The sequence below is a fragment of the Erinaceus europaeus genome, chromosome 13 (assembly GCF_950295315.1).
Source record: "Erinaceus europaeus chromosome 13, mEriEur2.1, whole genome shotgun sequence".
NCBI lineage: Eukaryota > Metazoa > Chordata > Mammalia > Eulipotyphla > Erinaceidae > Erinaceus > Erinaceus europaeus.
The window spans coordinates 7220421-7244178 of NC_080174.1; the positions used below are offsets into that span (position 1 = coordinate 7220421).

At 41.6% G+C, this 23758-nt stretch overlaps 1 long non-coding RNA gene across 2 annotated transcripts in view; it reads left to right on the forward strand.

Moving 5' to 3' along the window:
• The window catches only part of LOC132542472 (uncharacterized), a 30681-nt gene extending 12047 nt beyond the window's left edge, over positions 1–18634 (forward strand). Inside the window, exon 3 of one of the 2 annotated variants that reach the window (XR_009553481.1) lies at positions 18001–18634. This is a non-coding gene — a long non-coding RNA (uncharacterized LOC132542472). Of the gene's footprint in view, positions 1–141; positions 512–18000 lie in introns of those variants that run through there. The other variant, XR_009553480.1, reaches the window with a different exon arrangement.
• Positions 18635–23758: the final 5124 nt, after the last annotated feature.

Sequence of the window (23758 nt, forward strand, 5' to 3'; positions counted from 1 at the left end):
GGTCTATTTTATGTATATTACAAGGGGCCCATGACTTTACTAATTTTTGCCTGAGCCTGACATCTGATATACAATATTCCAGCCTTTAGGTTCATGATTAGTCAACAATTTGTTCTACTTTATAACTTAACTCTTTTTCAGCTACCAGGTTCCAGATGCTACCATGATGCCAACCTGACTTCCCTGGGCAGGTGACCCCACCAATGTGTCCTGGAGCCCCACTTGCCCAGAGCTCTGGCCAACTAGGGAAAGAGAGAGGCAGGCTGGAAGTATGGATTGACCTGTCAATGCCCATGTTCAGTGGGGAAGCAATTACAGAAGCCAGACCTTCCACCTTCTGCACCCCGTAATGATCCTGGGTCCATACTCCCAGAGGGTTAAAGAATAGGAAAGCTATCAAGGGAGGGGATGGGATACGGAGTTCTGGTGGTGGGAATTGTGTGGAATTGTACCCCTCTTATCCTATGGTCTTGTTGGTGTTTCCATTTTATAAATAAAAATTATAAAAATATTCCTTTTATTTATGAACATGAGAGAGAGAGGAGGGGGGAGAGGAGCACTGAAATGGAAAGTAAGACTGAGGAAATGTGACTAAAAAGCTGAACCAGTTCATTCAGGGCTATAGGGTTCTCAAAGCTTCTTTTCATGTCACCACATACTCTGGACTCTTCCTGTTCATATTTTCCCCTATAACAACAATTTCCCTTTTTGGGACTTGGTGGTAGTACACTTGGTAGAGCACACATGCTGCAATGCACAAGGACCCTGGTTCAAGTTCCCAGTCTCCACCAATAGGAGGGAAAGCTTCGTGAGCTGGTGAAGCAGAGTTGCAGGTGCTTCTCTGTCTCTCACTGACTGCCTCCCCAATGCTTCTCAATTTCTCTCTCTCTCTCTAACAAACAAACAAGTAACACTCCCCCTTTTGAAAGAGAAAGCATTTAGTAGTGTCTCCTTTAGGGAAACCAAAGGCCCTGTGAAACTCGATTGGCAACATGCATATAGTTCAGGAGGTCATTTGAAATCATAAGAAACTTCTCTGGAACTTCTGTGCTGTGAAAAGCCAGCTTGGGATACTTTCACTTGCATAACCCCTCTGGGACTCGTGGCATAAATTTGATCCATGCACAAAGACATCCCTTATTTAGAATGTGCTTTGCATCACAGGATATATTGTATTTGATTGTTGATCAAATCTTGGCCATGTACATCTAGTCTCTGATGTATCACTTGAATGAGACTTTATCCTTACATCCCACTGCTGGAGTCTAGATAACATTCTCGTGAATTAGTAGTCATGGAACATTTTGGTTGCGTTTACCAGCCCTAGTTGCAAACCATGCACTAGCCCCATCAAGCAAAGTGTCTCATCAGGCCAAGTGTCGCCCTTAATGACACTCTCATGTCACACCACATTGGGGACCAAATGGGTTTTTCCTCTCCACTGCCAAGTTCACCAGGCAGCCCCATTCCTCAGAGCCTCTCCCCTTCAGCAGACACCCTTCTTCTGCAGCTTTTATCTTCTTGTCAGAAATAGTGATGCCCCACATCATGAATTACAATTTTAACTCCATTGTCAAGTGGTTATTTAAAAACCAGAATGCACTTATTTATTTTTTTCCTGATGGGTGAGTTTAAAGCAGAGAAGAGTAGACAGCCTTGCATCAAAAGATAAAAACTCTCTATATACTATTCTTAAAAAGCAAAACAAACAAACAAACAAACAAACAACACACCAGAAAACACAGTTGAGACTTTTCTGAGCTCTTTTCCTACCAAATGTGGCCATTGGACTCCCATTCCTGACTGTGTTGAAGGTGATTGGTGCTCCCCATCATTCCCCCACCCCCAGCACTGATTTTTGACTTCCCTTGATACCTCGTCACAACCCATTAGGACTGAAAACTGACAAGGTCAGCTGCCACAGCAAAAAAAAAAAAAAAATAGGCACCTTTGAAAGAAAATACTGAAGTGCAGGGAAAAGTGGGTGACTAGGACTTGGGCAATGCTAGATGCTAGGACTCTGTCTCCTCTCTCCACCTCCATGCCTCCATGCCTTTGCCAAGGCTAGCAAAGTCAGCTGAATTTAAGTTGAGGGTTAGGAGAGCTGGTCCAAACACATGTGCTGAGCAGGCTGTTAAGTCCCAAGTCTCCTTTCAGAACCCGGGCTTCAGATAGGGGGGCACTCAGCTTTCTTGACTCCTCAAGGCTTTGCTTGAAATCCCAGCTTCTTAAGGCATGAGCTTTCTCTCTCTCTCTTTTCTGTGGAAGAGGTCGATGGTGTCCCTAGAGTCACCAGGATGATAAAAGCCAAGATTGCTTGTGCTTGAATGGTGGATGGCCCTGGGGACAGAAGTGGCTGTGCTAGATTCCCAGCAGATCTTCGATTTGCAGAGAAAAAGGTTTGAGTGAGCGCAGCCAACTCACTTGTCACAGTCTTAAAGAGTCAAGACACATGTTGATTCTAACTTGAGCTAAAAGGTTGGGAGGAAAGACAAAACCAAACATCAATCAATGACATGACATCAATTTGAGAAGCTTCTGCACAACAAAGAAATCACCACCCAAACAAAGAGATTCCTTAAAGAATGGGAGAAGATCTTTATATGCCATGCATCAGACAAAAGGCTAATAACCAAAATAAAGAGCTCACCAAACTCAGCAACAAAACAAACAAATGAACAAAATTCCTAAATGGGGAAAGGATATGAACAGAATATTCACCAAAGAAGAGCTCTAAAAGGCCAACAGACATATGAAAGTCCTTGATTGTCAGAGAAATGCAAATGAAAACAACAATGAGATACCACTTCACTCCTATGAGAATGTCACACATCAGAAAGGATAGTAACAACAAATCCTGGAGATGCTGTGGTGATAAAGGAACCCTCTTACACTGCTGGTGGGAATGTCAGTTGGTCCAACCCCTGTGGAAAGCAGTTTGGAGAACTCTCAGAAGGCTAGAAGTGGACCTTTCCTATGATCCTGCAATTCCTCTCCTGAAGATAGAAACACACCCATCCAAAAGATCTATGTACACCTATGTTCATAGAAACACAATTTGCAATAGTCCTAACTATTGGAGGCAACCCAGTGTCCAACAACAGATGAGTGGTTGAGAAAGCTGTGTTCTAGATATACAATAGAATGCTACTCAGTTATTAAGAACGATGAATTCACCTTCTTCATCTCATCTTGGATGGAACTTGAGAAAGAATCATGTGAAGTGAGATACGCCAGAAAGAGGAGGATGAATATGGGATGTTCTCACTCCTGGGCAGAAGTTGAGAAATAAGAACAGAAAGGGGAAATAAACACAAAGTAGAGCTTGGACTGAGTTTAGCGTATTGCATCAAAGTAAAGGACTCTGGGGATAGGGGACTTTTAGGTGCTGGTGCTTGGTGGTGGAGGAGGACCTAGGCTGAGGGTGAGAGTGTTTTGCAGAAAGCGGAGAAATGTTACACATGTACTAATATCTGTATTTATTCTAAACCATTAACCCTTCAATTAAAAAAAAAGGCTGGGTGGGTGCACACTGGGGGGCAATCCAAGCCCAGGGTTGGGAAGGGGTATTGGTGACTCAGAACAGTGACGGTGTAGCCTCCACGTGAGGAGAGCAGCAGGTGGTCATGGAATGCAGCCTAGGTTCTTCTTCTAGCGTTTGCCCTTCTTCCGTAGCCAGTCAACAGCGTCAGGTTGAGCCTGATGTAGTTTCGAGACCTCCTTTGAATCTGGAGAGGTGGCAGTCATTGACTATGTGGGTCATAGTCTGTCTGGAGCCGCAGGGGCAGTTCGGGTCATCTCTGGCTCCCCAGCGATGGAACATAGCGGCGCACCGGCCATGGCCTGTTGAATAGCAATTGAGGAGGGCCCAATCATAACGTGCCAGGTCAAAGCCGGGTTGACGCTTGCAGGGGTCTGTGATGAGGTGTTTGTTCTTTACCTCAGCTGACTGCCAACTCTGTTTCTAAGAGTCTGGAACAGAGAAGTTCAGTGTAGGCGTAGGGGACCAGGTTGGGTGACGAGACGTCAAGCGTTGGACAGGGTGGGCGAAGATATCCGCGTAGATTGGCAGGTCCAGTCGAGCGTAGACGTGGGAAATGAACTTAGATGATGCCGCAGCCTAGGTGAGAAGACAGCTCTCAGGTGGCTGTGTATCCTCTCCCTTTAAGGAGGATGAGGGTGGGTGAGGTCAACGGAAAGCTGACAGTCATCTCATTCACTTCATGAATGAAGGGGCATCTGTATCTCACACCATTCTGCCAAGGAGGAAGAACAAGAACTGATGCCTTTTGAGCTGGGGAGATAACATCATGATTCTACAAAGACTTTCCTGCCTGAGGCTCTGAGATCCCAGGTTCAAGCCTCAGAACTGCCTCCAGCCAGAGATGAGTAATGGTCTGGTAAAAAAAAAAATCATAATGAACTGAAATTAAAATAAGAACTGGGCCCTCAGTGAGTCTGCTGGTGTCCTCCATCATTGACCCCTGGTGTGCTTGGGGCTTTCCCACAGCACTGCCTTCTTGCCTTCTGTCTGTGAAGAGGAGCATGTGATATGGGGCTGTCAAAATAACTCACCTGGATAGTCCATCCATTTAGCTATGTGCTCAGCTCAAGTTTGAACTTGGCCCCCAGCACATCAGAGGAAGCTTCAGTGCTGTGCTATCTTCCTTGCTCTTAGATGATATCTATCTATCTATCTATCTATCTATCTATCTATCTATCTATCTATCTACCTACCTATCTATATATCTATCTATCCATCATCTATCTAATCTATTCATCATGTATCTGAAAAAGTTGGCTCAGAATGGTGAAAACCCAGTGGTGAAAAAAAAAGTGAACTGGCATTTCAACTGCTGTTTTCAAAATTATCATCTAGGGGCAGAGCAGTGATATGCCAGGTAGAGCACACCCATGACTGGCCGTCAGCATCTAGGTTCCCTCTCACAGGGATAAGCTTCATGAGGGATGGAGCAGTGTTTTAGGTGTCTCTCCTCTTTATCTCTCTTTTCCTCCCATCTATACATCTCTCTGTCTTTTACTTTCTATAAAATAAGAAAGACAAGTGAAAACATATAGCACCTAGCAATGATAAATGACGACCCCAGTGACAAAAAATTTAAAAAAACAACTCTTTGTTACCAATATATGTGACCCCCCCAAAATTCAAAGACCCTAAATGTGAAGCTCATTATTTCTTCAGAATTGTCATTCTCCTCACACTCCAACTTGAAATTTCTGACAAAGATAGTACTGGCTTAGAACCTCACCTATGTATTCTCAAACATCAGTTCTCCAGAACCCTACCTCATTAAAAAAAAAAAAAAGATAGAAACAGGCTGGGGTATGAATCCACTTGTCAATGCCCATGTTCAGTGGAGAAGAAATTACAGAAGCCAGAACTCTCGCCTTCTGTCCCCATAAAGAATTTAGATTCATACTGTCAGGGGTGGGGGAGAGGTTAGGGGAAGATGACCAGAGGGCTCTGAAACCCAATTCCATCAGGACCCAGAGAGAGAAGAGGAAAAAGGAAGGACATTTAGATGTAGTAATAGGTTTATGTGTAACTTGGAAAGGAAGAGAAGATGGGATCATAGAAAAAATGAGCAAGTATATATAAATATAGACAGATATAGAAATAATAGTCAACTCATATCTGTGACCTTAGGAGAACAACTGTAATTTCCAATGGAGGGACACAGAATTCTGGTGGTGGGAACTGTGAAGAATTATACCCCTGTTATCTCATAATTTTATAAATGAATATTTAGTCACTAATAAAATTAAAATAAATAACAAAAAAGAATGTTGTTTATTTTAGGAGTACACTTTATACCTTTTCCTAATGTGTACTGCCACATTCCAATGAGCAACAAACTATCAAGAATCCTTATTCTTTTCCACAGCCATTGGGCCATTTTATATTCCCAATACATTTCTCCAGAATTGTCTCTATGTCTTCAGTGGAAGTTACCAATCCTCCCTCAAGGTGATATTGTGAAATCTAAAGCTTGCCTACCAAAGCTCTTTAGAGGTGAGGAGTAGCTTACATCAGGAAACCAGGAAATGACAGGTGTTGGCAAGGTTGTGAAGAAAAAAGGGACTCTACTACACTGCTGGTGGGAATGGTTGGAAAAGTGTACGGAGAGTCCTTAAACAAAAAGTGTAATTACCTATGACAAAGCTATACCACTCTAAGGCATTTATCCAGTGGGCATTCAAAACACTAATTCAAAGGGACATATGCACCCTTATCTTCATAGCTGCATTATTCATAACAGCCAAAGAGTAGAAGCAGCACAAATGGCCATCAATAGATGACTGGATAAAGAAGTTACGGGACATATATTCCATTCTCTTCAATCCAAACAGATGATATTTTGTCCTTTGGGGCAATATGGATAGAACTAGAGGTGATTAGTATTAGTGATGAAAGACATATATACCAGATAGTTTTACTCAAGATGTGGAATCTAGAGAACTGATATACATGAACTTGGAAAAAAAATCAAACAGAAGCAAGCAAACTGTTTCTAAGATTTGTGAGAACTCTGGTGGTTATCTCTAGGAGGTGGGAGAGAGGGGGTGAAGAATTTGGTTGTGGGTGTGATGTGGAACTATACACTGTAGTCTTACAATTTTATAACACACTATTAATAACAATAATAATAAAGAGTTTTTTAGGGGCCCACCCCTACTGCCCTTCTGAGGCCCCAACCCCCTGGCTCATGTGTTTCTCACCATCCACAGGTTCCCATGGGGACCATTGTGTCACTGTTAATAATAAGGAAGCTACAACTATTGATTAGACACTAACAATGCTGGCTATTGTCCAAAGTTGCTCTTTCCTGAAAGTCGTCTGTGCTCTGGTGATTGCAGAAACATCTAGAGTTTTGTTTAGAGACACACAGGTATCTCCCCAAACCTTTTCACATAGTTGTTACCTTTAGCAGTCCTTCCAAATGCAAGGTCTTTCTTGGTTCTATTAGAAGAATGCCCCGACTCAACACTACTTAAAATCCACCCACTGTCTGACTCATTTACCCTACCGTCTCCCCAAATACCTTATCGTTTTGATTTCTCTAAACACTATCAGAGGACTATTGCTTTACCGATGAGAACAGACAGCGGTGAGATCAAACTCATAGCATTTGTTTTTTGACTGTTGTAAGATATATTGGAGGTTCAGTTTGCGCTTCATGAGACAAAATGGTGACTGGTAAAGATTTCAAGCTGTGTATATCAACTGCTGTTTTGTTTTTCATCACTTCATTGGTGGACTTTAGCTTGTAGTACAGTTATTTATTTATTCATGTATTTATTTATTGATTAGCTCTGGCTTATGGTGATGTGATGGATTCTACAATAGTTATTGACACATGTGTATATATTTTTTCCATCTTCTCATCATAGATGTCTGCAAAACACACTTACTCCCAATTTAGGTTCATTTCCAAAGTCTTACCACTACAGTTTCCTCCCTTCATTCTCTTTCTCTCTTTGAAAAATATTTACTGCATACAGACAGAGATCCAACCTCTGTGGAGAACAGTCTGGAGAAGTCTCAGAAGGCTAGAAATGGCCCTACCATATGATCCTGCAATTCCTCTCCTGGGGATATATCCTAAGGAACCCAACACACCCATCCAAAAAGATCTGTGCACACATATGTTCTTAGCAGCACAATTTGTAATAGCCAAAACCTGGAAGTAACCCAGGTGTCCAACAACAGATGAGTGGCTGAGCAAGTTGTGGTCTAGATACACAATGGAATACTACTTAGCTATTAAAAATGGTGACTCCACTGTTTTCAGCCGATCTTGGATGGACCTTGAAAAATTCATGTTAAGTAAAATAATTCAGAAATAGAAGGATGAATATGGGATGATCTCACTCTCAGGCAGAAGTTGAAAAACAAGATCAGAATAGAAAACACAAGTAGAGGGAGTCAGGCTGTAGTGCAGCGGGTTAAGCGCAGGTGGCGCAAAGCACAAGGACCGGCATAAGGATCCCGGTTCGAACCCCGGCTCCCCACCTGCAGGGGAGTCGCTTCACAGGCGGTGAAGCAGGTCTGCAGGTGTTTATCTTTCTCTCCTCCTCTCTGTCTTCCCCTCCTCTCTCCATTTCTCTCTGTCCTATCCAACAATGACAACAACAATAATAACTACAACAATAAAAAAACAACAAGGGCAACAAAAGGGAATAAATAAAAAAAAAACAACAACACAAGTAGAACCTGAACTGGAATTGGTGTACTGCACCAAAGTAAAAGACTCTGGGGTATGTGTGGGGGAGAATACAGGTCCAAAAAGGATGGCAGAGGACCTAGTCGGGGTTGTATTGTTACGTGGAAAACTAGAAGTTTTATGCATGTACAAACTATTGTATTTATTGTCGAATGTAAAACATTAATTCTCCAGTAAAGAAATTTAAAAAAAAAGGGAGGGAGTAGACAGGGATACAGACAGAGAGACACCTGCAGCCTTGCTTCATCATTTATGAAATTTTCCCCTGCACGTGGGGACCAGGGGCTTGAACCTGTATCCTCATGCACAGTAATGTGTGCACTTAACGAGATGCACCACAACCTGGATCCCCTTTCCTCCTTCTCCACAGTTCCTTGCTTTGGTGCAACACAGAAAATCAACTGCAGTTTACAAAGGATTTCAAAACAAGTTTGCATAGAGCCAGAAATTGTGGATATATACACTGAAATTTGGAGATAATAATTACCTACACACACACACACACACACACACACACACACACACACACACACACACACACACATATATGAATGACATGGATATAAGTATTTGTACATACGAAGCATACAAACAGGTATTTCTGTGTGTATGAAACTTGGTCCTGGGCATTTCTACATATTCTTTTTCTCCTCTTTTTCCACGCTTGCTTGTGAATCAGCTAAAGACTGCATTCAGTTGTAATTTGCACCTGACCTACAATGATGGCCACGATACTTTCACCTGTGGAAGAGAGAGATCCACTATATGCAGATACCAACGTGGACTCTTTTCAGCCTCGTCTTTACCCTTATTGTGGATAATCAGGTATTTTGATTTGATTTGTGAAATCACTGTTTTTGCAAAGTTGTAAGTAAATACAATCTTATTGAAAAGCAGGGGAAGCAAAGACAAATGGCTCATTAACATATGAAAAGTGTGCAAACTTATGAGTATCAAAGAAATGTAAATTGAAAGAACACTGAGATTTTTTCATCTATCAAACTGGCAAGTTGGAGACAGGATTCTACCCAGCATTTAAGAGAATGAACATTTGTTAAGAGAGTGCTTAGGCAACATGTGCATATATTTAAAAAATGTTCATATCTTTTGTCTCTGGAATCCTATTTCTGGGATTTTATCCTGAGGAAATATTGAAATATTTATAATGCAACATTATGTACAATTGGTGCTAATGAAAAACAACAAAAATATCCATAATAGGGGGTTAGGGAAACTATGATTGATCTCTGTGGTCTGCATAATAGGTGGACAAAGCTGGAAGGTTGTTTATACATTTTACATAGCCAGCGTGCACTGTAGACTTATATATTTGTATGTGTGTCTCTGGTAATGTGGGAGATGGTCATAATGCGTTAAATACCAAGAAACAAGCTACAGCCTTGTGTATTATTATGGCTCTAGATTCTCCTAAAACACTGTGTTTCTCCTCTGTGCATTGGCCAGTGACCTTGGAAGGGGGGGAGGTGGGCCATCCTGGAGGTCCTGGGAACCCTGCTGACGAGGGAGAGAACATAGAGAGGAATCACATGACCTCCTCTGGGAGAAGCTTCATAGAGATAGCTCATTTCTTGGGGGTACAGCAGGTAGATATACCCAAGGGTGAGGAAAGGGCTAAGGTAATCATTAAGGCACATACACAATATGGGGTTAAGTCTTGATCTATCAGGTTTTTGTTCATTACTGGGAAGTTACCATACAAGGTCTGGTCATGAGCTCACCATGCATAGGCAAGCTTCTCTCTAAAGGTGAATCACAAGCCGGGGGGGGGGGGAGGGGAAGTTAAGCAAAGCCAGGATATTTGTAGTGGGTTTCAGTTGGCTATATATGTTAACTTATGGCCTTTGTTCAAAGGGAATGAGGAAGCATGTGCAGGAAGGTTCCTGGCCTGGGAAACTCCATCCATCATAAGGTCATTGAGTCAAGTGGGGACCTGCTTACCGCCCCTCCTGTGAGGAGGGGGCTCGGGGTCAACCCTCTCAGACCCTCATGAAGATGATAGTCTGGATTTCCCAGAGAGTGGCTTTTCCCCACAGTCATGTGCTCAGAGAAGTCAGGATGGAATCATGGTAGCATCTGCAACTTGGTGTCTGGAAGGTGGCAGCACATAAAGTGAGACAAAATGGTTAATAAACAGGAAGCAAAAAGTAGGAACAGAGCAGATGAGAGCAGGAATCCTAGGGTGGAAGAAAGCTAGGAAGTCTACCCTAGGCATGTTTCCAGGAGCCCACATATATGGGAATCCTTGCCTGAGTTTGATAGCTAGCATGACGTTGAATAAGAACAATGTCTAAGAAAATGGTGTCAGAGTAGGGAAAAGGGCTGGAAAGTTGGATTAGGGCAGAGAGTAGCTTCTGTTCTTGAAAATATTCCGTAGATAGAATTATCTATTTACTGCTATCCACCCAACCCAGGGTGGGCATATATATACCAGAGCCTGTGTAGCCTCCTAGCCTCTGTTGGTCTGAGCTCGTAGCTCTTGGTCACAGATGGTAACAGTGCAGGCTGCACTCATTTCAGGACCAGTCTTCCTTGAGTGGCAAGGCAGGGTACTCTAGCCTCCCTTCAGAGACTGGGGTAGCCCCTACCGTAGCTGCTCTATGGTATCTTAATGACAGTGGGACACCTTAGAGTTTGATAGATCTCCCTGATGCTACAGTTCCTTGGTTCCCTCAATGGTTCTCTGGGGTTTGTCTCTGGGTTTCTACAGCTTTAAGCAGCAATTCCAAGATTACCTCCCCCCCTTTTAAAGGCCACTCAGTGACTGAGTGATTCTGTACATGCTTTTTAGATCTGCCGCATGGATTTGAGATGGATGCAAATAGTGGGCCTGCCTCCAATATGGTGACACATTTCTGCTTTAGTCTTTCTCTGCCTCATACCTTTCTCATTGTTCATGTGTGGTCACCAACCTCCAGATAACGATGTTTCCTTCTTGACCAGAGACCCCATTTCTTCTCTGATGAAATTCATTTCCCCCTCTTCCTGCTTCATTTATTGCTTGTTGATTTCTGCTTTTATTTTGATTGCTGTGGCTTCAGGCATTACAATTCTTGCCTTCACTGAAGCTCCCCAGCAGAATCTCCACATTTCCCTATCAGCAGAACTGGGGTTATATGTTCCACTTGGCTCCAGGGAAGCTAGGAGTTGGAACGCCTAGCAAAGCTTCGGTTGCCCAGTAACTGTCACAACTGGATCAGTCAGATCTGTTGATTGAATACACTGTGTCACATGATAAAACTGGGTCTTTTTAGCAGAGAAACTGGAAGGCAAAGAGAAGTGGACAACTTCTTTGTAGTATAAACTGTTACAACCCATAGCTAGGGAAACAAATAATTGAGAAATCTGAAAGGCACTTCAAAATAAATGCACTTACAGGTTTTTTTTTATGAGATAAAAATAAAAAACCCAACTACACAATATGAATTGCCTAGACAATCGCATTGAGAGTAGATGAATAAATCAAAATGAGTCAAACATGTTGGAAATGAAAAATACAAATATAGATATTGGAAAAGCAATACCTATAAATGAAATACTGAACCTGATATAGTGAGGAGAGAGAGAGAGAGAAGGAAGCCAGAGCTTTAAAAGCCACCTGAGTGCACCATTTAGAGCCAAGAGAGTTAGGCCCCCTGACAGAATAACAGAATTGCATGACTGAGGTATCATTGATCCTGGGTTCAATCCCTGATATCACAGTACACCAGAACTGAACAGTATTCTGGCTCTCTCTGTCTCTCTCTCATAAAAATAAATGCAAAAATATAAAAAGAAAGAGGGGTGGACAAAGAAAGGAAATTTTTTCTTATCTTTTTAAAAGTTTATTTATTTAATTTATTTGATAGGGCAGAGAGAAATTGGGAAGGGAAGGGGAGATAGAAAGGAAATAGAGACACCTGCAGCACTGCTTTGTCACTCATGAAGCTTCCTCTTTGCAGTTGGGGAGTATAAATGTGAACCCAGGTCCTTGTGTGTGACATATATACTCTCAACTGATGTACCATTGCCTCCCCCCCCCCCCCGAAAGTATATTCCTAAAGAGATTTGTGGTGGGTACATTGGGAAATTGTAAGTTGTTACTCTTAGGAATAAGTTTTGAAGATTTATCTATTTCATGAGAGAGAGAGGGAGAGAGAGAGAGAGAGAGAGAGAGAGAGAGAGAGAGAGAGAGAGAGATGCTGCCAGGGTACCATTCTGGTATATACAGTACCGGGAATTGAACTGGGAGCCTGCCTCAGGAACACAAGTCCTGTGTTCTACTGGTTAAGCTATCCCCATACCCAGGAAGAATGGAAGATGGTTAATATTTGAAAAGGAGATGTCTAGGGCTTTTCTAGAATGAAAGATAAACATGAATCCTGAGATGAAAAGGGCATCTTACTGTTAAGTGGAACAAACAACTCACTCTAAATGTATTCTAGTAACACTAGAATAGTGAGAATAAAAAAATAACAGGTGTCACAGAGAAAGACAGACTACTTACAGAGAAACAAGCAATCAGAGGTTTAAAGTCAGCAATGGGAAGTAGGGATTTCTTTCTCTCCCTTGAATAAAGCTTACAATTTCTGGAAAAATAAGTCAGGAGTGGCAGATACCTGTCTATAAGTAAAATCTTTGTTCTGATAGAATAGCTCACTGGGTGGGTGTCATTTTATTATGAGCATGACCCCAGTTTGAGCCCAACCCCTATCTCACTGGAGGAAGCTTTTATGCCATGCTGTGCTGTCTTCCTTTCTCCCTCTGTCCCTGTTTTTCTAACTGAAAAAAATCATCCAGGATCAGTGAAGCTCTTATATGGAAAAAAAAAAATCTTTAAAAAGTATTGAAGAACAACTACTAAACTATATTTCTACACTTGCTAAATTATGTTTTCATGCTAGGTTTAAAACACAAATAACTCAAAACCAAACAACACAGAAAAGCTAAAGCTAAGGAAAGACATAGGGAGAAGGTGTTTTCAGCATTAGTACAGACAAGAAATTCTCCGCTAGGACACTAGTAAGCAAGAGCACAGTAATTTATGATAAACAGAACTTTATTAAAACTTAAAATATTTTATTTTCCAAAAGGAACTTAAAAAAAGAAAAGCTAGAGAATGGAAGAAAATGTTTGCTGTACAGGTATTTGATAAAGGCAATGCATCCAGAATATATAAAAAGTAATTACAATTCCACAATAAACAGACAACTAAAAAAAGAAAGAAAAATATATTTGAACAGGAACTGCAAAATAGCTCACTCCGTAGAATCACATTGTACCACAATAAAAGTTGGTCTCTCTCTCTCTGTCTTTCAAAAAAAGTTAAAGAATAAAGAATTAGGTGAGGGTGACTGTTCAGTGGTATTGTATTGAGCATGCAGAAAAAGCTGAGTTCATTCCCAGGTACTTGAAAGAAAGAAAAAAGAAAGAAAGAAAGGAAGAAAGAGAAAAAAGAAAGGAAGGAAGAGAGAAATAGAGAAAGAAAGAAGGAAAGAGAGGACATTTGAATAGTATATCTTCAAAAGGAGATGTATGTGGGGTGGGGAGATAGCATAAAATTTATGCAAAAAAGATTTCATGCTTGAGGCTCAAGGTCTCGGGTTCAGTGTCAACACCATCATGAGCCAGAACTGAGCAGGCCATTTTTTTTTTCTATTTTATTTGATTGGACTAAGAAATTGAGAGGGGAGGGGGAGCTAGAGAGGGAGAAAGACAGAGAGACACCTGCAGACCTGCTTCACTGCTCATGAAACTCCCCACCCCCCGCAGGTGGAGAGCAGGGTGCTTAAACCTGAGGCCTTGTGCATGATTGTGCATGTGTGCTCATCTGCCTGGTCCCTTTCTCACTCTCACACTCTTTCTCTGTCCCTTTTTCTTGTATCTCTCTCATTCAAATTAATTAAGTAATTAGATAGTTTAAACAAGAGATATATGAATGGCCAGCATACACATGAATATGTACTTGGTATGTTTAGCCATTGGAAAAATGTTAAAAATAAGACACTGTTACTCTTATCCTATGGTTTTTTTCAAAGTTTCTAAATAAAAAGAAAGAAAAAAAAAGACAACACAAAGCCATATTGAGAAATCACTATTTTACCTGTAGGAGAGCTAAGAAGAAGACTGACAGTTCCAAGTGTCAACAAGGACATAGAGCAATACTCATCTTTTCTGTTGAGGACATACCATGGCACATCAGCTCTGGAGATTTGCTTGGCAATTTCTTGAAAATAAAATAAAACAAAACATTTACATACCATGTGATTCAGACATTCCACTTTTATGTGTTTACCTGCAAAGAAATGAAGACAAGTTTCAGACTATTTCTGCAAAAATATTCACAGAAACTTTAATTACAAAGGCTTAAACCTAGAATAAATGGCAAATTGATAACAATATGGGGAATATTACTCATCAGTAAACAGAATAAATTAATGAGGCATTGTCATATGGTGTCCTTTAACATTTTTTTGTTATTATCTTTCTTTATTTTTTGGATAGAGATAGCCAGAAGTTGAGAGGGGAAGAGAAGATAGAGAGGGGGAGAAACAGAGACACCTGAAGCCCTGCTTCACCACTCACAAAGTTTCCCCCTGAAGGTGGGGACTGGGACCTAGAATCCATGTCCTTGTGCATTGATTGTAATGTGTGCAGTCAACCAGGTGTGCCATTGCATGGCCCCCATGGTGTCCTTCTTTTCAGCTTTATGAAAAGGTTTTTTTTTTTGCTATCATTTTTACTGGAAAGTTAATGGTTTACAGTACAATTGTTGACACACAGATGCAATTTTCCATCTTTCTTTGATAGGACTCTGCAAAACACTCTCACTCCCAACTTCAGTCCTTTCTCGCCGTCAGCACCAGGACTCCAACAATGTCCTTGCTCTCTTCCTCCAGAATCCTTTACTTTGGTGCAATACACCACACTAAGTCCAGGCTTTACTTTATGTGTTTACCTTTCTGCTCTTGTTTTTTAACTTCTGCCTTTGAGTAAGATCATACAATATTCATCTTCTCTTTTTGGCTTCACATTGAATGATAGATGCCAGAGAGAAGAGTGTGTACTGCATGATTCTTTTTCTGCTTTGGAAGGGAATTTATTTATTTACTTATTTATTTTTATTTATAAAAAGGAAACCCTGACAAAACCATAGGATAAGAGGGGACTAACTCCACACAGTTCCCATCACCAGAACTCTGTATCCCATCCCCTCCCCTGATAGCTTTCCTATTCGTTGTGGGATGCAGAAGGTGGAAAGTCTGGCTTCTGTAGTTGCTTCTCCACTGAACATGGGCATTGGCAGGTCAGTCCATACTCTCAGCCTGTCTCTCTCTTTCTCTGGTGGGGTAGGGTTCTGGGGAAGCGGGGCTCCAGGACACATTGGTGGGGTTGTCTGTCCATGGAAATATGTTTGCCATCATGGTAGTATCTGGAACTTGGTGACTGAAAAGAGAGTTAACATATAAAGCCAAACAAATTATTGACTAGTCATGAACCTAAAGGCTGGAATAGTGCAGATGAAAAGTGTGTGTGTGGGTCCTCCATTCTGTAGATAGCTAGTAGGCATATTTTAGTTATGTTCCAAAGGGCTCATGACTATACTAGCTTTTCTTTTTCTTCCCCCTCCCCCCCTCAGCCTGACATCTGATATGCAGGTGGATCCAAGTTATTGTCTGGGGAGATGATGTCACGGCTGGAAAAAGGAGCAGAAAACTGGATCAGGGAAAAATAGTAGCTCCCAAATATGGGAAAAGGGTATAAATATTGTTGACTGTAAATCCCATTGATTTGATGTCATTTGGGGTCATATTCAGCTTAGGAGCCTATGTGACCTCTGCATCCCTGTAGATCTGAGCTCACATTCTGTGGTCATGAGTAGGAACATTCCAAGCTGCCCCAATTTCAGGACCCATCTTCCTCAGGTGGAGCATAGAGTATGTTGTCCAGCCTACTTTTGGAGGATGGAACATTCCTTACCATTGTTGCTCCAAGTTGAGGGCAAGGTCCTATGTGGGCCCACAAAGGGGTCTATTGTGTTGTACTGCATAATTCTATCTCTAAAGACTTGGAAAGAGTGGATACTGATATAAAACTGATCTGTGGTTGCCTAGGAGTGGGGACAGAGTGTGGGATGGACTCCAAATGGACACAGGAATTGGGAAGGCACTAGGAATGCCTGTCTCTTATTTAGTTTTAATTTAAATTGAATTAAAAACTTATATAAATGGAAGCAGTTTGGTGTATGCCAATTATCCTTAAGTAAATATGGTAAGAGAAGATTGACTTTTTAAAATACAGATAGTTTAGATTTTTTAAGTTCTGAATAAAAAAAAATCACGAGAGGTTAAAGTTAAGGTTAGAGCTAAGGTTAAGAAGATGGAAAAAAAAAAGAAACATAAAAACCTTTGAGTGAAAGAAAACAAATGAACCTCAAAGGGAAGACTATATGGTAAGACATTTAATGTTTCAATAAAAACAGTGCTTTGAGGATTTTATCTGAAACTGTGTTATATTGCCAACTACTAAAACTCAACCACTCTAATTTAAACATTATTTATTATGAAAATTTATAATGTCAGAGATGACTCAATAGTGTCCTTGCTTTGTTATGTGTAACTTAGGTCTAGGCCTGGTTCCCTGCCTCACTGGAGGAAACCTCAGTGTCATGGATTATTTCTTCTTGCTTTCTTCTCTCCATCTCAGTGTCTCTCTATCTGAAAAAAATCAGGATAAGGGAGATAGCATAATGGTTATGCAAACAGACTTATTATTGAGGTTCCTAAGTCCCAGGTTTATTCCTCTATGACACCATAAGCCAGAGTTGAACAGTGCTCCGGGGGGAAAAAAAAAAAAAAGAAAAACATGAAAATAGTATAGAAAGATCCAATAAGAAGTTGTCATATTTGTTAGTCATTATATAGCTCCTTTCCAAAAAGATTTCCATTATGCTTTCTTCAGAAGTTATCAAGAGGATCTTACCAATATATCCTGGAACCCCAGCTCTCTAGAATCCTACTCCACGAGGGAAAGACAGAAGCATGGGGGAATAGATCAACCTGCCAACGCCCATGTCCAGTGGAGAGGCAAGGGCAGAATCCAAAACTCCCACTTTCTGCACACTACAAAGAATGTTGGTCTATCTCAAACAGATCCCTCTCTCCACCATCACTGGTCATCTCCATCAGGAACTACACTATAAACCCTCTTGTGGGCCTCTACAGGAACTTGCCGTCAATGTATAACAACAATGGTAGGGACTGCCCTACTCTCTGAAGGGAGGCTGGGTCAACATACTCCGCCACTTGAGGAAGAGTGGTCCTGCAATGAGTGCAGCCTAGAATGTTTCTAGCTATGGCCAGGGAATGTGAGCTCAGACTGACAAGGATGCAGAGGTTACACAGGCTCCTGTTCTAAATACGAATAGACATGGCCCTAGGTCAGATCTATGGGGTTTATGGTTAACGGTATTTATCTACTTTTCTTATATTTGGGAGCTACTCTGCCCTGATCCAGCTTTCTAGTTCTAGTCCCAACTCTGACACCATCTTCCCAGATTATACTTTTAGCCCACCTACATGTTATCTGTGGGGCTCAGGCAAAAATTAGTAAAGTCATGGGCTCCTTGGAATATACCTAAAATAGACTTCCTAGCTTCTTCCTACATGAGGACCCCAAATCTCATCTGCTGTATTCTCACCTTTAGGTTCCTTATTATTAAACAATTTGTTCTGCTTTATATCTTAATGCTTTTCAGCCATCAAGTTGCAGATGCTCTCGTGATGCCAACATGACTTCCCTGGACAGACAACCTTACCAATGTGTCCTGGAACCTCACCTCCCTAGAGCCCTACCCCACTAGGGAAAGAGAGAAACAGGTTAGAGGTGTGGGTTGACCTGTCAATGCCTATGTCCAGCAGAGAAGCAATTATAGAAACCAGACTTCCCACTTTCTGCACCCCATAAAGATCTTTGGTCTATACTCCCAGAGGGATAAGGAATAGGGAACTTTCCAGTGGAGGGGATGGGATACAGAAATCTGGTGGTGGGAATTGTATGGTATTGTACCCCTTATACATGTCTTAATTAAGAGAGACCTCCCCACTGCAAGCCCCAGTCAAAAAAAGATATCTTGGATATTGACTTTACTTATCAAATATAGCCTATACTTTAAGCTCTATGTAAATTAATTCAAATTCCATGTTTATTGAGAACCACCCATTTTTCAAACACCATCCAGAGTGGCCTTAGCAAATGAGAATTTGGATGAGGTTTGATCTCAAGACTCCAGCAGACTTCTATTTCCGCAGGAACTCTACTTTCTTTTTTTTAAATTTATTTTATTATTTATTTTTTATTTAAGAAAGGATTAATTAACAAAACCATAGGGTAGGAGGGGTACAACTCCACACAGTTCCCACCACCCAATCTCCATAACCCACCCCCTCCCCTGATAGCTTTCCCATTCTCTATCTCTCTGGGAGCATGGACCCAGGGTCATTGAAGGTTGCAGAAGGTAGAAGGTCTGGCTTCTGTAATTGCTTCCCTGCTGAACATGGGCGTTGACTGGTCGGTCCATACCCCCAGTCTGCCTCTCTCTTTCCCTAGTAAGGTGTGTCTCTGGGGAAGCTGAGCTCCAGGACACATTGGTGGGGTCTTCAATCCAGGGAAGCCTGGTCAGCATCCTGGTGGCATCTGGAACCTGGTGATTGAAAAGAGAGTTAACATACGAAGCCAAACAAATTGTTGAGCAATCATGGACCCAAAGTTTGGAATAGTGGAGAGGAAGTGTTAGGGAGGTACTCACTGCAAACTCTAGTGTACTTCTACTTTCAGGTATATATTTTGCAGTAGTTTATGGATACGTGTGCACATAAGCTCTCTCTCACAGAAACTGGTGTATATCTAGGTTATGGGACTTTGTTAGAAAGTGAACCACCTGAGATGAAATTAGAGTGTACTATAAAAGGAAAGGTCTCACCCGAGTAATGAAGCTGAAGGGTTGTCATTCCACATGTGAAGTCTCTGGACACAGTCTGAGGTGAAGCATGTTGAGGTGGCCATCGTTGCGTTGGTTAGGTTGTGATCGGCGGATGCAATATTATTTGGTATGGATTGGGAGAGACATACGGGAAAGTGGGCCCTATCCAAGGGTTCCAGGACTGGGGGAAGTAGGGGCTCTATAGTGGAGATGTGAGGTTCCTGCTGTCTTAGGGTTCAAAAAGACAATCGATAGTTAATGTTATCATCACATTATTTGGTAATTGGGTTAACTTTGAAAAGTCCTTTTGTTATGGTTTGCTGTACAGTATCCAGTATCTTGTATATAGCTGTGCTATTGGATGCTTGTAATCTACTTGGTCTAGGCTTTTAAGAGAGTCCGCATATCAAATACACAGCCTATATATTAAAAAGATTCAGTTTGTGTTTTGAAAAACTTTGAGACATACAACTGATTTTCCCCCTCTCATATTAATTAACTACTGATTTATATGTCTACATTTTGCTAGGAGTGTACATAAACACCATTCCCACCACCAAAAGACTGTGACCCATCCCTCTCACCCACTCCCACCCCCCACTGGCTGCATGTCTACCCCTCACCACAGGATTTTTACTTTGGTGCCCTACTTACAATTTGGTCAGGTCCTGCTTTTAGTTTACCTTTCAGATCTTCTTAGTCAATTTCTGTTGATGAGTGGGATCATCCCATACTCATCTTTATCTTTCTGACTTAGTTCACTTAACATAATTCCTTCTAGCTCTGTCCAAGATGGGTCAGAGAAGGTGGGTTCATTGTTCTTGATAGCTGCATAGTATTCCATTGTGTATATATACCACAGCTTTCTCAGCCACTCATCTGTTGTTGGGCACCTGGGTTGCTTCCAGGTTTTAGCTATTATAAATTGTGCTGCTATGAACATAGGAGTACACACCTCTTTTTGGTTGGGTGTTATGGAGTCCTTGGGGTATAACCCCAGGAGAGGAATTACTGGATCATATGGAAGGTCCATGTCTAGCCTTCTGAGAGTTTTCCAGACTGCTCTCCACAGAGGCTGTACCAATTTACATTCCCACCAGCAATGTAAAAGGAGGAACTCTACTTTCTTACTGAAGCTCACTACCATCTTGGTGGAGAGAGATGGAATGGAATGGCTTTCTGCTCTTTTGTTCCAAGTGAAGCCATATCACTGTTTTGCCCTCTACCTGAAACATGCTAATGCATGTGTGGACAACTCAAACTGGAATCCTAAACCTCCGTTTCCTAAACATGCCTTTGTTCTTAGGGGAGCTGGAAGAGGGAAGCACAGACAATCTGTGCTCATCCCTGGAAGATGTCTCCTTCCTGAAAATATATAAGTCCACAGCCCTTTGTGTGTGCACAGTGGTTATCCTTACAGCAATTTGTAATGAACTCATATCATGAATCACAAAAGGTTGGCCAGTGCCTGAGGTAAAAATATCGATGGTTTATGTGCTAGAATGTGTCCTGTTTATCCCAATTGCAGAATCCTCAAACTGAAGTCAACTGGCAGGGAAAAAAATAAAAACCTCATCACCTCCGGCCTGCCATATTCCCTTAAATTGGTAATAAACACACCTAAATTGCTTCATTACCATGTGATAGATTCAGCATCTCTGAAGGTCCATGATATAAATCATTTCAATGGTGCGCCAGACCATTTAAAAAATTCTCATTAATTACCAGAAAGTCAGCTACAATAACACCTTCAATGTTCAGTTTACCTTTTGCGCTTGTGACTGCAGACACCTTCAAAAGCAGAGAGTGCCCAGGAGCTCATTAGTCATGGAGAACCTCTCTAGGTTTAGATTCTGAGGGCACGAGAACAGTTGCACTAATAGAGGATAGCGGGTCTTTTCCAGTGAGGAGGTGCAGTCGCTGTAGTTCACACTGAGATGGTCTATCCTTAACGTTTTTCAGAAACACCCAGGACTTATCACACAATCAGTGTTTTTGGAGCACAGCAAAGTGGAGGTGAGAGGGAGAGCGGTGAAAAGGCCAAATATTTTGTCCTTAACTTCTCTGATCTCCTCTACCCCTTCTTCTGAGATTTCTCGTGGAGAATCCTTGGTGTGGGCTCATAACAGCCAGGGATTTGGACATCTGATGGTTTCTTTTCAGTACAGAAACTCATGCCCTTTAATTTAGGAATACATTTCCTGAATGACTTTGCTGGAAGTTTATTCACTTCCTAAATCATTTTTCCCCCTATACTTTGTTTCTACCTTTGGTTATTGACCCTCCACACCAATCTCTCTCTTTCTCTATCTCTCTCTCTCTCTTCCCTCTCTCTTTCTGACTATATTACCTACAGTAACAAAGGTCCTCAAAGTTAATGGGGGAAAGTCAGATGCATGTGGAGTCAGGATGAAAATGGGAGCCTTAAGCATGCAAGTCTTGGGTTCTGTGAGCTGAGCTACTGTCCAACTGTGGTGAGTTGTTACTTGACAAAAATCCCAGAAAGATCCTTGTAGCTTACTGGATAAAATGCTGCAGGTTCTCTATTTTTGGGGTAGGAAAACTTGCAATGACTAAGCATTAGACACCAAGCCCTCATGGATGTATAAAGGAGAAGCTTCCAGAAGCCAGATCTACCACCTTCTGCATACCATAAAGAATTTTGTTCCATAGTCCCAGAGGAGAAGAAATTTTAGGGGAAGATAACCAGTGAGCTCTGAACTCCATTTATCAGGACCCAGAGAGAGAAGAGGGGGGAAAATAAAGGAAGGCCGCTCAGAAGTAGTAGGTGTGACTTAGAAAGGAAGAGAAGCTAAATAATAGCAAAAACCTGGAAGCAATCCAGGTGACCAACAACAGATGAGTTGAAAGCTGTGGTCTATATAAACAATGAAATACTATGCAGCTATGAAGCACAATGAACTCACCTTCTCTGACCCATCTTGGATGGAGCTAGAAGGAATTATGTTAAGTGAGAAAAGTCAGGAAGACAAAAACGAGTATGGGATGATACCACTCATAAATAGAAGTTGAGAAAGAAGAACAGAAAGGGAAACTCAAAGCAGAATTTGACTCAATTTGGAGTAGGGCACCAAAGTAAAAATCTCTGGGTTAAGGGTGAAGGCAGATGTTTGGCTTTACTGGGGTGGAGGGTGGGAAGGGGGAGGATGGGATGGAACATAGTCTTTTGGTGGTGCGAATAGTGTTTATGTACTCTCTTATTAACTTGTAGTCATATAAATCACTACTTAATATGTGAGGGGAAAAATTGATTGAATGTCTCAAGTTTTCTAATGCACAGACCACAGACTGTGTCTTTCAAATGTTGACTCTCTTAAAAGCTTAGAACAAGGAGAATAGAAGCAACTGGTGGCATTACTCTATAAGACATAGTTATATACAAATAATGTCAAAGGACATATTATGGTGATGTTGCGTATTATACAGCAAATCATAACAATGGGATTTTCAAAGTTAACCCAATGGCCAAATAATTTGATTACAGCAATAACTATATATTGCCTTCTTAAACCCTAAGACAGCAGGAATCTCCCACTTCCTCTATAGAGCCTATATATCCCCCAGTCCTGGAACCTCTAGGGTGGGGCTCACTTTCCTGCATGCTTCTCTCAATTCATACCAAATGATACTGCATCTGCTGATCCCAGCCTAATAAATGCAATGGGTACCACCTCAGCATGTTTCACTTCAGATTGTATCCAGAGACATTAGGAGTGGAATGTCAACCCTTCAGCCTCATTACTTGGGTGAGACCTTTCCTTTCATAGGATTCACCAATTCTATTTCATGTGGTTCACATCCTAACAAAGTCCCAAAACCTAGAGATAGACCAGGTCCCATGATATAGGGCATGTGTTCACATGTATCCATAAATTAGGGCAAAATATATACCTGAAAGCAAAAATACACAATAGTCTGCAGTGAGTCAGCATATGCAGCAAGCAAGTAGAAAGACCTAAAAAGACACCATAAAATTCCTAATGACATAGTGTCTACTTAAACTTAGATATCCTCTTCACCTACTTCCTATTATACTTCCCTCACTCACACCAAAGCTAACCTTATCAAAGCAAGGACTGCAAAAGCCAAATAAGGGCAAGAGACTGGGCACTCTTTAATGATGACTCTTCAGTCACTATCAGGTCATCCCATCAGCTGGGGCTCTAGTTGGGGAGTCCTGAGATTCCCAAACAGACATGATGGGCCTAGACCTGGAATAAATCCCTCTCTCCATTGTTTTCAGTTGTCTCTATCAGGAACAATACAATAGACCCATTTGTAGGCTCCCATAGGACCTTGCCCTCAATGTGGATCAACAACGGCAGAGAATGTTCCATCCTCTGAAGAGAGGCTGGACAACATACTCTATGCTCCACCTGAGGAAGATGGGTCCTGATATTGGGGCAGCTTGGAATGTTCCTACTCACGACCACAGAATGTGAGCTCAGGTCTACAGGGATGCAGAGGCCACATAGGCTCCTAAGCTGAATATGGGTCCCAGATGACATCAAAT